This window comes from Podarcis gaigeae, assembly GCF_964106915.1.
Source record: "Podarcis gaigeae genome assembly, chromosome: 9".
NCBI classification, from domain to species: domain Eukaryota; kingdom Metazoa; phylum Chordata; class Lepidosauria; order Squamata; family Lacertidae; genus Podarcis; species Podarcis gaigeae.
Genome location: NC_139685.1, coordinates 11,781,194 through 11,796,631, shown reverse-complemented (window position 1 = coordinate 11,796,631; position 15,438 = coordinate 11,781,194).

Sequence of the window (15,438 nt, the reverse complement as noted above, 5' to 3'; positions counted from 1 at the left end):
AGAAAGTTAAACCGTAATTACAGGCGGCGAGATGCTAAAGGGAGAACAACGCTGAATTGTAGCAGTGACATCTGGACTAGGAGAAGTGTGCACAATGTGTATCTGTCACTGACAACTCACTGGGCTACATTTAATTCAGAATCATCACTCATGTTGTCGTATTCCACAAGCACCAGAAGAAGCAACTGCAGCTTTGGAGGTAGGAAGGACGCCTTTACACAAAGGGCGAGTTAACATGGTGGACTCCAGAAGATGACCTTATGGATGTTAACACAGCAGACAGAATCAGTGTCAATGCAGTTACAGTGGAACCTCGGTTTACAAACTTAATCCGTTCCGGAAGTCCGTTCTTAAACCAAAACCGTTCTTAAACTGAGGTGCGCTTTTCCTAATGAGGCTTCCCACACCCGGTGCCCTTCCACCATTTGGATTCTGTTCTTAGACTGAGGTAAAGTTCTTAAACCAAGACACTATTTCTGGTTTTGTGGAGTTTGTAAACCCAATCGTCCTTAAACCGGACTGTTCTTAAACCGAGGTACCGCTGTAATTCAAAGGGCATGAAAGTCTGCCACCAAGTCCATTCAGATACTTAGTATCACTTTCTCCCTTAGTTCTAGTAGCACGAAATATTATTTCCCAATTTGGTGTTAGGCTACACCTGTGGAGGCAGCCATATTCTGACTAGTGCCCTTGGCACCTTGCCAACATTCCAAATGTGCCCCCCAGATCCAAAAAGGTTAGTGACCCCTGTCCTGGAGCTATAATTGTCACTGGAGTGCTGCAGTCTCTTGGAGCACTTTTTACCAGCTTCAGCTGGTTTGCTAAATTCTGCCATTCCTGGATCAGAATAACTTGTCCACAGTGACTTATATAAACGACCTCCACCCAGTATACCTGAAGGAGCGTCTCCATCCCCATTGTTCTGCCCGGATACTGAGGTCCAGCACCGAGAGCCTTCTGGCGGTTCACTCACTATGAGAAGCAAAGTTACAGGGAACCAGGCAGAGGGCCTTCTTGGTAGTGGCACCCACCCTGTGGAATGCCCTCCCATCAGATGTCAAGGAAATAAACAACTATCTGACTTTTAGAAGACATCTGAAGGCAGCCCTGTTTAGGGAAGTTTTTAATGTTTGATGCTTTTTCGTGTTTTAAATATTCTATTGGGAGCTGCCCAGAGTGGGTGGGGTATAAATAACAACAACAACAACAACAATAATAATTGATCAGGGCCAGATTTGGGTTTGATGAGGCCCTCAGCTACTGAAGGCAATGGGGCCCTTTATATGTCCAGCTGTCCTTTGTCAACAACAAATTGTTGCTGTTGTTTGTGTTGAATATATGCTATATGGTAATTTATGCACCTAATAGGTATCTAAAGCCATGTGCACATAACAAAATATGTATTTTATCAAAGTAATTGTTGAGTTGAAATACAATTAAGAAGTAGTATATTAATAATGAATTTTTGGGGGGACCCCCAAGAGAGTGGGGCCCTAAGCTATAGCTTGTTTAGCTTATACATAAATTCGGCACTGATCAAGATTGGATTACTGTATTGCAGTCTATATGAGACTGTCCCAGGGCCAGCACAATTTATTTTGCTACCTGAAGTGATGGACAGGATGCTGCCTTCTCCTAAGGCACATCCAGAAGGCAATTGGTCTGGCAGTTGACTCTTACTCCCACACTGGTGAAAGGAAAGCATCTCATACTATACAGTGGTTCCTCGCAAGACAAAAAGAATCTGTTCCGCGAGTCTCTTCGTCTAGCGGTTTTTTTGTCTTGCAAAGCAAGACCATTAGTGTCTTAGCGGCTTAGCGGCTTTTAGCAGCTTAGCGGCTTAGCGAAAAAGCGGATAAGCGGCTTAGCGGCTTAGAAAAAGGGGGGGAAGGGGGAAAAAGTCGGAAAAACTCGCAAGATATTTTCGTCTTGCGAAGCAAGCCCATAGGGAAATTCGTCTTGCGAAGCACCTCCAAAACGGAAAAACCTTTCGTCTAGCGGGTTTTTCGTCTTGCGAGGCATTCGTCTTGCGGGGCACCACTGTACTTAAGGGCATCAGGCTATCATAGGATGTACAAGGCAGGCCACATGGCACTCACAGCTCTGTATCCTCCCCACCCCTCAACATCTGCTGTCTGAGGCAGCTGCCTCACTCTGCCTTATCACAGGGCCGGCTCTGGACTGCCCTAATTTGCAGTTGGAACCTGCAGCAAGAGTGTTATTGGCACAGAAATGGAAGCAGGAAGAATTACTGATGAAAGAGGAGTGGCAGATAAAATGAATGGACTGCGCAGAATTGGATGACAGGGAGAATTCAAAACCAGTGGGACCAGAAATTCTTGAAAGACCAGAGTAAATATGCGAGTTATTTGAAAAACAATTGTAATCAACTGACTATGCTTGTAGGATTACAAGAAGTTTTGTAAGGAGAACTATATGAAATATTACAGGGAAAAATCTGTGAGAGTGGATTTTAAGTTAAGGAGTACTAAAAGTAATAGCTAAGATAATGAAATGCAAGATCAAGAGATGAAGGTAGAAAATCACTAGATGTGGTTGATGGAAGTCTTAGGCTCATAGCCAAAATGTTGTATAAGATAAGAGGTGATTTTCTGTTCTGTTTGGAAAATATTTGTAAAAACTAATAAATAATAATAATAATAATAATAATAATAATAATAATAATAATTATTTGCAGTTGAAACCTGCAACTTGTGCAGAATGCTGTGACTGGGTTGCTAAGTCCCCACCACATATATATATAATACCACACATTCAAAAGCTAGTTTAGATGCTAATTTGCTACCAAGTCCAATTTAAGGTGCATTATTGACTTGCTAGGTGGTGGTGCTGTAGGTAAAACCTCAGTGCCTAGGACTTCCTGATCGTAAGATCGGCGGTTCGAATCCCCGCAGCGGGGTGAGCTCCTGTCGTTCGGTCCCAGCTCCTGCCCACCTAGCAGTTCGAAAGCACCCCTAAGTGCAAGTAGATAAATAGGTACCGCTCTGCAGGGAAGGTAAACGGCGTTTCCGTGTGTGGTGCTGGTGCTGGCTCGCCAGCTGAAGCTTCGTCACGCTGGCCACGTGACCCGGAAGTGTCTTCGGACAGCACTGACTCCCGGCCTCTTGAGCGAGATGAGCGTGCAACCTTAGATTCGGACACGACTGGCCCGTACGGGCAGGGGTACCTTTACCTTTACCTATTGACTTGCTAGGAACACAGGTGGCGCTGGGAGGTTAAACCACAGAGCCTAGGACTTGCCGATCAGAAGGTCAGCGGTTTGAATCCCTGCAACGGGGTGAGCTTCCGTTGCTCGGTCCCAGCTCCTGCCAAACTAGCAGTTCGAAAGCATGTCAAAGTGCAAGTAGATAAATAAGTACTGCTTTGGCGGGAAGGTAAACGGCATTTCTGTGTGCTGCTCTGGTTCATCAGAAGCGGCTTAGTCATGCTGGCCACATGATCCGGAAGCTGTCTGAGGACAAACGCCGGCTCCCTCGGTCAATAAAGCGAGATGAGCACCGCAACCCCAGAGTCGGCCACAACTGGACCTAATGGACCTAATGGACCTTTACCTATTGACTTGCTACAGTTGTTCGTAAACAGTTTGAGACCCTGTTATCTGAGAGAGTGAACCTAAGATCTTCAGAGGAGCTCCTCCTAGTGATGCCATAGCCTGCCTTGATTCATCTGGCATCAACCCGAAAAAGGGTGTTCTCTGTGGTGGCACCTACATTATAGGAGAGTCTCTCATTGGAGATTCAACAGACATCTTCCATGATGTGTTTCCACTGGCAATTGAGGACACGCTTGTTCGCCTATGCAATTGCATACCCTTGATCACTAAGGACCTGCAAATGTATATGTTTCCAATATGGTGTTATGATTTATTTATTTTTAAATTGTTGCACAGGTCTTTGATACATTTTGAGAAAAGTGGTATACAAATCTTTTAATTCATAAAAAAATAAATGTATTACGGCCCTCTAAAAATAAAAAATTATTTTCTCTCTAGCAATGCAAATTCTGTTTTATCTTGTTTGTTGTTAATTTGTTGATTTTCTCGATAAACTCTCTGCATTAAACGCCTTTTACCAGTTTGATCATTAAACTCATTACTTCAATAATGTCTTCATGCTTTAGATCTACGCTCTTCCTATTCTTCATGAGAGACAGATGCTGAGTTTGCCCATTCTTTGGGGATATGTTTGTATTGGGAGAGAGAAAGGGTTAATAGGTTGACCAATAAGAAAGCCTGGAGGCGGAGCCTACCTGATTTTGAGGCTCAGCCAGAGGTTTTGACAGTGAGTTCGGTTACTTTGATTGGGGGGGGGGGAAGATAGAGGAGTCAGTTAGAGACAGGGACAAGACTGTGAGCGAATAGAGTGACAGTGTTTTGAATATATTTTAAAACTTGTTTGTGTTTGAAATAAACTTTAATCTTCATTGTTAACTCTACCTGACTGAGACTCAATACTTCACCAGGGAACCCTGGGTTTTCGCCCACAAAATTGGTGGGAGCGGTGGGATAAAGTAGTGGTGTACAGGTCAATAGTCCATGAAACAACTGGTGGCTCTGTATGAACACCACAAAATTGGTGGTAGGAGTGGGATAAAGTAGTGGTGTACAAATCAATAGTCTGTGAAATGACCGGGGGCTCTATACGAACGCCACAACATCTTCTCCAGATACTTTGTCTTGCCACAATTTGAATATTCCTCCACAACAAGCATCAAAGATGCAACCTATCAAATAATTCTAAATTTGACTCAACTATGAACGCCGCTCATAACTAATAGCTATTTCTCCAGTCATGAGATCCATTGATCCTTGATCTAAGGATAAATCCTAAATCAAATTACAATTTAAAAAGTCAGTCTTAATGTTGGTTGAAAAATCAATTCAATACAAATATTAAGAGTTAATCCAAATTCAAATAGCCCATTATTTTCATAAAGTAAAACTGGTGAAAGACCATAAATAACTAAGTGACTCAATAATTGATGTACCAAAATAGAAACAGTATTTAAATTAGTAAGCCTGTTAATTCACCACATGCCATCATGACCACTAATCTTCAATTAATTCTAATCATTCCTGAGAATGTGTATTGTTTTTGTTTGAATATTGCAATTACCAAAACAATTGGAACAATGTGCTACTACAACAATGAAGTAACTGGAGAATAATTCTTTGCCAACAATTAATTCATTAATGAACCAGGAATTAATTTATGTGCACATTGGCAGTTATATTACAAGCATCAGCACCTATGTTGATGCTGTAGTAACCACTGTAGAGAGCAATAAATTTGGTAGATATCAGTTAAGTCATTGAAACATTTAAAATTAATTAATTGTAATTAGAGAAATATCAGCCTTTGGTCTTTCTAGAAGATCTCTTAGATTTGGATGTGACATACATGATGAAGCTGGTGCATTTGGTTAGAGTGAAAATAAATTTATTGAGAATTCGAATCTGTTTATTCCTTATTCAAACAAGAAAGTACAAGACTTTGCAAATTGATATTCCTTGTGGGGAGGAAGTATAATGTAATACAAGCACTAGAAACCCAAGATTATACATTAAGATAAGAATTAACTTAGGGAAGTTTAAAGTATGTTTAGAGGGGGAAATAGAAATAATACTTGAATAGGAATAGTAAAAAGGACATGCTAGTTTTGTGTGGGTTTTTATATTCTACTCATCAAAATATTTATTATGCTCATTAATTGTATTACATTTATAGAACTATTTATTATCTGCATTTATATTTTATAGTAACAATGTTCATAATAAATAAATAGTATCAGCAGTTAGTTCCTTGAAATCTTAGCGATTGCTTTTTCCTTCCTTAAAGATATGAACTGTAACTTACTTTGCAATACTAGCCATTTTTGAATTGCAGGTACAAAGAGTTCATTTTTTAAAAATGAATTGGAGCTACAATGCTTTTGCTGAAGAAAGGGAAGAGGCTTTTTCAGATTCTTCCTTCCCCCTACAGCCCACTGTATTCCCTGAAAAACTGCTCTGAAAAATTTGGGGGAGCTCCCAGAACCATGTTTCCAAAGCAATCCTTAAGGATAGCAATAGTAGATTTACTGAAGAAATTGGTCATTAAATTAATAAAGATTTCCTAGATTAGTACAATTAATGCACTGATTCAAGCCATTGGTTCATTCAAACCTTCAGCATATCAGTCTCTGGCCTCAGCCTCAATTTTAGCCAATGTAGCTTACCAAAGTGAACTAGACCAGGCCCTGAATAACTGTTGACATTGCCCAACAAGCCTGATAACTTGTGTCTAAGACCTGATGTCATTTTCCTTTACAGAAAGCAATTGTGGGTAAAGGAGTAATCTTTTATGTTGAAAATCACCCTCTTATCCTTTTGTAACTGGGACAAATGCCATCTGCAAAAATCACCAGGAACCAGTATTGCTGGAAAATGTTCAAAACCACCACCCCTTGGGTAACATCATTGTTCTAATCTGGCTTGAGACCCATTGTGACTTCTTTTTGTAAAATACAGTGGTACCTCTACAGTCATACCTCAGGTTGCGAACGTGATCTGTGCGGGAGGTACGTTTGCAACCCACAGCGTTTGCAGCCTGAAGCGCCACATCTGCACACGTGTGTGATGCAATCCGGTGCTTCTGCGCATGCGTGTGACATCATTTTGCACTTCTGCGCATGCGCAAGCGCTGAAATCTGGAAGTAACCCGTTCAGGTACTTCCGGGTTCGGCGCAGTCCACAACCCGAAAAAGCACAACCTGCAGTGTTTGTAACCCGGGATATGACTGTACTTACGTGCTTCTCTTGTTACGTATCCTTCGGGATATGCACATGGCAAACTCAGAAGTATATTTCCTAGTTTTGCCGTGCGTGCATGCACAGTAACACTCTATCACACCGCATGCGTACACAGAACAGGCACCTCTGGTTGCAGGAACCTCGGGATCTGACCAGAGCTCCGGAACAGATCCCGTCCGCAACCAGATGTACCACTGTAAAATCAAACAAACCAGGAATTATAGCCACAGAACTCCGTCGTCACATGTAACTTGATTATCAGGATAGTCTCCCTGCTGAACAGGCTTCTGGAGTAAAGAATCACCTTTTACTCTCGATTTTCCAGAGAGTGGCACCTTAGTTGCTGTTGTGGAAGCTGGATCCTACCAGCTCTGCGACTCTTGCATCATTTACTCCTAGCTTAGGGCTGTAAACTGATTAAAGGATTTTGAGTTGGCTTAATTATCTGTCTTTTAACTGATTATTCCGTTCATTCATTGATTACATTTAAATACGTTTGTTGCGTTCCCCAAACTTCAACACAGGTGGCTTTTTGAGAAAGTGATGAAAGTATAAGATAATTGACCGTTTAATAAACAGAAGTCATCACTCACTGTTAGAAGACTGGGTGATACGTTCTGAATTTTGGAAATATTTGAGGCATCGCTCATCTCAGTAGATGTCCTGGAGATCAGCCATTGGCCATTGGTCATGCTGGCTGGGGCTGACAGGAATTGTCATCCAGAAACATCTGGAGAATTACAGGTTCCCCATCACATTTCAAGAGAGTTGAGTGGATGAACTTGTCTTGTTGTTGTTTAGTCATTTAGTCGTGTCCGACTCTTCATGACCCCATGGACCATAGCATGCCAGGCACTTCTGTCTTCCACGGCCTCCCGCAGTTTGGTCAAACTCATGCTGGTAGCTTCGAGAACATTGTCCAGCCATCTCGTCCTCTGTCGTCCCCTTCTCCTTGTGCCCTCCATCTTTCCCAACATCAGGGTCTTTTCCAGGGAGTCTTCTCTTCTCATGAGGTGGCCAAAGTATTGGAGTCTCGGCTTCAGGATCTGTCCTTCCAGTGAGCACTCAGGGCTGATTTCCTTAAGAATGGAGAGGTTTGATCTTCTTGCAGTCCATGGGACTCTCAAGAGTCTCCTCCAGCACCATAATTCAAAAGCATCAATTCTTTGGTGATCAGCCTTCTTTATAGTCCAGCTCTCACTTCCATACATCACTACTGGGAAAACCATGGCTTTAACTATACAGACCTTGAACTTGTCTTAGGATCAGTTAATATATTCAGCAAAATCAAGTGATAGTAACTGCTTACCCATGGGAATTTGAGGTGGAGGACAGTGGAGGCGATGGGGGTGATCACACAGCAGGGAATATTTTATTTATTTATTGGTTGTTTTGTTTATGTGTGGGAATTTGTGCCCCCCAAGTCAAGTTCCCGGGGTGATTATTACAGGATGCATAGGCAGTCTGCAGCATTAAAACGGCAATGAATTAACTTGTCCACCAATGAGAACTCTTCCAGTCATGACTACTGATCTTATCACATGTCATTATGTTTGTCATCTTTTTGTTATGAGATGACTTGCACATTTTCCTATAGTTTATAGCAATTGTCCCTATTATTCATGGCAGATTGAGTAGAAGCTCTTTGGACTATCAAGTGTATAATCTTTCTTTATGCATCCCTGCTGTATGAGTTAGCCTTGGTCGGCTGCGTAGCCTTTCATTTAAAGTCTTCATGCTTATATTCTAATTATTCTTTTAAGTAGAACTACAGAGGAGTAATAAACTGAGGTCATAAAACTATTTATGGGTGGTACCACTTCAAACTTCTTATACAAAATCCAAACACTCCACATGGAAAATGGCATTTCAGGGAGAAGAATAGGATACAATCCTTTGTCTGGACATTTTCTGTTTTATATTGAAGCAATATTTTGGTGAAGGAGAGCATTCAGTCATCTAGGCTCCTAGTCTGAAATGATAGACCCCAGCTCAATGAGAGTCAACCGTAATATTTGACATTTGACATCTAAACATCTAGCCTTCTAACCATAGGTGAAAAATCCCACTTAATGATGTAAGAGGTTAAATTTCCACTTAGCAATAGGAAACAATGCAATGCTATTCACGTGGTAAGGTCCTGAACCCTCCCCCATTGTATAATAAAGATACTTGACACCAGAATTTAGGTTAATGGGCTGAAAAAGGCCACAACTTTATTGATTACAGAATGTGAGTGGTATTGGCACCAATGACTATACAGTGGTGCCTTGCAAGGTTTAGCGGCTTTTAGCGATCAGCTGTTAAACAGCTTATCAGCGGATCAGCTGATAAGCGGCTTAGCGGCTTAGGAAAGAGGGGGAGGGAAAAAAACCCGAAGGAACTCGCAAGACATTTTCGTCTTGCGAAGCAAGCCCATAGGGAAATTCGTTTTGCGAAGCGCCTCCAAAACGGAAAACCCTTTCGTCTAGCGGGTTTTCCGTATTGCAAGGCATTCGTCTTGCGGGGCACCACTGTATTTGACTCCTGTCCACCTGCTGGGACTCTAATAAGGGTTAACCACCGATAGGGGGAGCCCTGTTGATGCACATCAACTAGTAATTCCCCCAGGGTCACTGATAGGGGTCATGCTATGACCTTGGCCCCCGTCTGGGCTTCAGACAGAGGACACACCCCCCGGATTCCTTTACCCTTGAAATAGGAGGGGCAGGTGATGGCCGCCACCTCCCCTCACCTCCAGCCGAATACGCCAATACCTAACCGGCAAACCTTACAAAGTTGTGACGATTTGTTATGAGGTAGGCGAAAAACCAAGTGGCTGGTGCCAATTTGCCAAGCAGAAAAAATTCCTACCAGGCCCCCTGGACAACCAAGGTGACCAACCGAAGTCCATAGCAAGGTCAAAGGATAAGGACCTAACCTTAGGGAGGGAGGGTGGGAGAACTGTGCAAGCGGGAGCGAGGTAAAAGAAGGCGCGCGCCTGGCCACGGCTTGTTTAAATGGGCTAAGCCATGCCCCCTTCGGCTGATCAGACTGGCCAATATGAAAAGATGTGGCCAGGAACTCCCTGTGACGCAGAGCCACGGGTCGGGCTTGTGATCTGACTGCAACGTCAACTCCCTGTGGGGGTAACCGGCTTTACCGCTCTTTAATGTACTACATTAGCAACCCTGGAATTAATTCACAAACATGCAGAAGAGCAAATCTTATTCACAACGTCAGTAGGTTCTACAGGAACTTGTGGGGAACCTGACACCTTTCAGAATTTGCTGGCCTGCAACTCCCATAATCTCTGACCATTGGCCAATATGGCTGGGGATTATGGAACCTGCAGAACAATATCCGAAGAGCCACAGTTTCTCCACCTACAGTCTGCTGTGGTCACACTGTTGATGTCATTGTCCAAGATCGGCTGTCTTATGAATAATAGCCATTCACATCAGGTAACATATGTGTCTTATGCTACACTAACATATGTACCATTTATGTTTCCTGTAAGATGTTCAAAGGATGGAACTCCTCTATAATGAGACATGTGAACTCTGCAAACATTTCATTGATGGCATCCCATTGATTTGTTTTGTAATTTACATGGATATTGCTGCCCTCTTTTACCCACATTAACATCATATGCTCTGTATATTTATCCATAATTAAAGGTAAAGGTAAAGGGACCCCTGACCATTAGGTCCAGTCCTGACCGACTCTGGGGTTGCGGCGCCCATCTCGCTTTATTGGCCGAGGGAGCCGGCGTAAAGCTTCCAGGTCATGTGGCCAGCTTCTGGCGAACCAGAGCAGCACACGGAAACGCCGTTTACCTTCCCGCTGGAGTGGGACCTATTTATCTACTTGCACTTTGACGTGCTTTCGAACTGCTAGGTTGGCAGGAGCAGGGACCGAGCAACAGGAGCTCACCCCGTCACGGGGATTCAAACTGCCGACCTTCTGATCGGCAAGCCCAAGGCTCTGTGGTTTAACCCACAGCGCCACCCGCGTCCCTTATCCATAAGTACGGCTGTGCAATTTGCACAATGCAGGTCTGAATTCTTGTTGCCTTTTACACGCGCCTTTTCATCTACAGGTGACTCAGTAGCACGTCATGTTCCCCATTCAACATCACACAGTCATCTGCTTAATTTGTATGATTATGATCATGCAGAGTAACTGCTGCAGACTGTGTGCACAACTGACCGATGTACACAGCACCTTCCACCTTCAGTTGTTACTTGATTTAATTTCAGAATTAAGGATCGTACTTTCAAACCTTCTGCATGTTTAATAAACTTCCCTTCAACTTTGTGTTCCCTGTTTTCACATTCACAGGTCAGCAGCATCACACAATATCAGTCTGCCCAGTCTCTAGGGTGCAATGAAGGATCCATATTTGGGGCAATGGTCTGGCGATGTGCCACTGTTCACAACTGGAAAGCTGCTTTGAGAATTACGAACACTCCAGAATTACTAACACTCTTTGTTCCCATGTAGTTTATAACTCTAATGTTTATTGCATTTGAGTTTGGTTGTTTCTGTAACTCTTCCCCCTAACTGTGTTTCATGTGATATAGAATTAATGGCTATATTTCCTAGCAACAGACCATTTATATTTTTATTGTTTTATTGTTTTTAAGGATCTCTGTTTGGAGAAGAAACCCACATAATAGCCTTTTCTATACAGTCGCTCTTTTATTCACCTGTTGGGAAATGGGTTCTGGGGTTTAAAAAAAAATACAAGTCCCAATAAACACTAGCTTAAAATATGATGCTGTTTCTAAGAAGTATGTCATTTTCTTCTACACAGTACATTCCCATATAAATTAGACATAGGTGCATTTTTACTGAGATCTGTGGCAGGTCTTTTTTAGTATTCATAGGTGTTCCAGCATAATACAATCCATTTAGGAATATGACACATCTGTGTAATTTGTAGGTGTTGACTGTCTAACCTTCAGACAACTTGATGGAAAAAAATAATTCATCCATAACAGAGACCTTTATTTTTCCATCCATAACATTCTATTTAATGTGTTAGAACTACATGAGCAAAATTGAAAAGCTAGACAAATAGAACAACATGGGGGGAAATCCTTATTGTACAGATTTTCATTGCCAAATATAAAGACAGATGCTATCCTTGTATAATGCAAAAAATACTCTGTGGTGCATGTTCCCTAAATCTTTGCACAGGTTTGTCTCGGGAGCTTGTGTTTTAAATTTGTTGTTAGCCACCCTGAGCCTGGTTTTTGAACCGGGAAGGGCGGTGTATAAATAAAAAATTATTATTATTATTATTATTATTATTATTATTATTATTATTAGTTTCTGCACTTTGTAGGAAGTGAAGTGGTTCACTTAAAATAAGCCAACATCTGGATGCCACTTCCATTTGCTCGTCTTGATCTTGCCTCCAGTTGGCAAACTGCTTACCATATTTTTTGCTCTATAAGACTCACTTTTTCCCTCCTAAAAAGTAAGGGGAACTGTGTGTGCGTCTTATGGAGCGAATGCAGGCTGTGCAGCTATCCCAGAAACAAGAACAGCAAGAGGGATTGCTGCTTTCACTGCGCAGCGATCCCTCTTGCTGTTATGGCTTCTGAAATTCAGAATATTTTTTTTCTTGTTTTCCTCCTCCAAAAATTAGGTGCGTCTTGTGCTCTGGTGCATCTTATAGAGCGAAAAATATGGTATTTGCTCTGACTCACTAAGAACACTGCAGAGAGGGTCCCTAGAAAGTGGTGCTGGATCTGGGAGACAGCTGCTCCACCCGATTGCCAATGGGCTATGAGAATGTCAGAAGGATCTCTCATGCTGCTTTTTAAAAACTTTTACTTTACATGATATTTACATTAAATCACTGGGGGAAGTTATACAGGAATGTGGCTTGGGGTGTTATCAGGATTCTGATCACTTTTCCTTTCCATCTACCTCTCTTTCTGATCGTAAGGAGGCAACTGAAGTGTGTTTCATGTTCATAACAGAATGAGTGTAGCCAATCTGCTGCCCTCCATATGTTCTGGAGCACAATTCCCATCATTCCGGACCATTAAAACTTAATTCAGACAAGACATTCTGGGGTATTCAAGGAGAAAGTGGCAGCCACCCCACAGAATAACAAATGCCAATGGGGTCCACTATTTTTTTGGGGGGGTCACTATTATCCATCTAGACCAGTATTTCCCAATTGTGGGCCATATGGCCCCTCAGGGGTCCCAGGATATTTCAAGGGGGCCACAGGGGAAAAATGTGTAAATGGGGGGCCATAGCATGAGGCTAGGGGTCCACAGAACAAGTGAGAAGTGAAGGAAAAAATCATTTAAAAAAATCCTGATTGGCTGGGTATCCTTTATGTATGCCACTACTGCAGCCCGGGTTTTGTTAGCTCCAAAATGGAAAATGAGCAAAGTCCCATCTAAAGAAGAATGGTAACTTAAAATGATGGAATATTCCGCAGCTTGCAGAACTAACATATAGAATAAGAGAACAAGAAGAACATACATTTAAAGAAGATTGGAAAATGTTTACTGAATATATGGGGGAGGGAAATTGTGTACACTTGAAAACGCTGGCAGCATTAAGATGAATTCAACAGTGTAAATAAGTTTTGATGGATGTAATACTGAAATACTGAATGGTCTAGTTTATATAAAATATGCAGGATTTATGATATGGAAAATGAACTGTGGAAAGTGAAGAATGGAAGTCATTGATACAGTGGTGCCCCGCAAGACGAAGGCCTCGCAAGACGAAAAACCCGCTAGACGAAAGGGTTTTCCGTTTTGGAGGCGCTTCGCAAAACGAATTTCACTATGGGCTTGCTTCGCAAGAAGAAAGCCCATAGGGAAATCTCCGGGGACCTCTTTTAAATGCTAGCGGTGGGAAGCAAAGCCTTTCCCCCCCCCTCCGGCCTTCAGAAGAGGTCCAGGAAGGCCGGCGGGGGCCGAAAGCTTTGCTCCCCACCGCCAGCATTTTAAAAGCAGTCCGGGATAGCAGGGAAGCGCTTCCCGCTATCCCGGATGGCTTTTGAAGGCAGGCGGCGGGGGGGGGGAGCAAAGACTTTCGCCCCCCACTGGCCTTCAGAAGTCGCCCCGGGACAGCGGATAATTCCTCCAGTGTCTCCGCTGTCTGGGGTGATCTTAAAATGCTGGCGGGCGACAGCGCTGCTGCCCGCGAAGCCTTCGCTGCCGCCCACCAGCATTTTAAAAACCCCGGGACAGCGGAGGACTTCTCCGCTGTCTGGGGTGATCTTAAAATGCTGGCGGGTGGCAGCGCTGCTGCCCGCCAGCATTTTAAAATCGCCCCGGGAAGTCTCCGCTGTCCCAGGGGCTTTTAAAATGCTGGGGGACGGCAGCGAAGGCTTCGCTGCCGCCCGCCAGCATTTTAAGACCGCCCCGGGAAGGCAGGGGGGGGGGAGCAAAGACTTTCGCCCCCCACCGGCCTTCAGAAGAGGTTGGGGGACAGACTGTCCCCGGACCTGGTCTGAAGGCGGTTTCTATAGGAACGCATTAATTGATTTTTAATGCATTCCTATGGGAAACCGTGCTTCGCAAGAAGAAAAACTCGCAAGACGAAAAGACTTGCGGAACGAATTAATTTCGTCTTGCGAGGCACCACTGTATTTGAAAGGTAAAGGTAAAGGGAACCCCTGACCATTAGGTCCAGTCGTGGCCGACTCTGGGGTTGTGGTGCTCATCTCGCTTTCCTGGCCGACGGAGCCGGCGTACAGCTTCCGGGTCATGTGGCCAGCATCACTTAGCCGCTTCTGGCAAACCAGAGCAGCGCACGGAAACGCCGTTTACCTTCCCGCCAGAGTGGTACCTGTTTATCTACTTGCACTTCATGCTTTCGAACTGCTAGGTTGGCAGGAGCAGGGACCGAGCAACAGGAGCTCACCCTGTCACAGGGATTCGAACCGCTGACCTTCTGATCGGCAAGCCCTAGGCTCTGTGGTTTAACCCACAGCACCACCCTATTGATACTTTAAGATTGTTAAATGAATATTCAAAAACAGAAACAGAAAATTCAATAAAAATTATACAAAGAAAGGAAGGAAGGGAAGGGAAGGGAAGGGAAGGGAAGGGAAGGGAAGGGAAGGGAAGGGAAGGGAGGAAGGAAGGAAGGAAGGAAGGAAGGAAGGAAGGAAGGAAGGAAGGAAGGAAGGAATCTTGAAAATGATCTACAGGTGATACATGACCCCAGTCAAGCTTGCAAAAATTTATCATTTGCCCAAGAACAAATGTTGGAAATGCAATGAGACTGAAGGTACTTTTTATCACCTTTGGTGGACCTGCCCAAGGGTTAAAGCCTTTTGGGAAATGATCTATAATGAAATTAAGAAAGTCCTTAAGTGGACCTTTCCTAAGAAACCTGAGGCTTTTCTCCTGGGCATGGTTGGCCAATTGGTGCCAAAGAAGGATAGGACCTTTTTTATGTACGCTACCACAGCAGCAAGAATTCTTCTGGCAAAGTATTGGAAGATGCAAGAACTACCTACTCTGGAAGAATGGCAGACAAAGGTGATGGACTTTATGGGACTGGCAGAGATGACCGGCAGAATCCGCGACCAGGGGAAAGAAACAGTGGAAGAGGACTGGAAGAAATTCAAAATATATCTTAAAAATTGTTGTAAAATT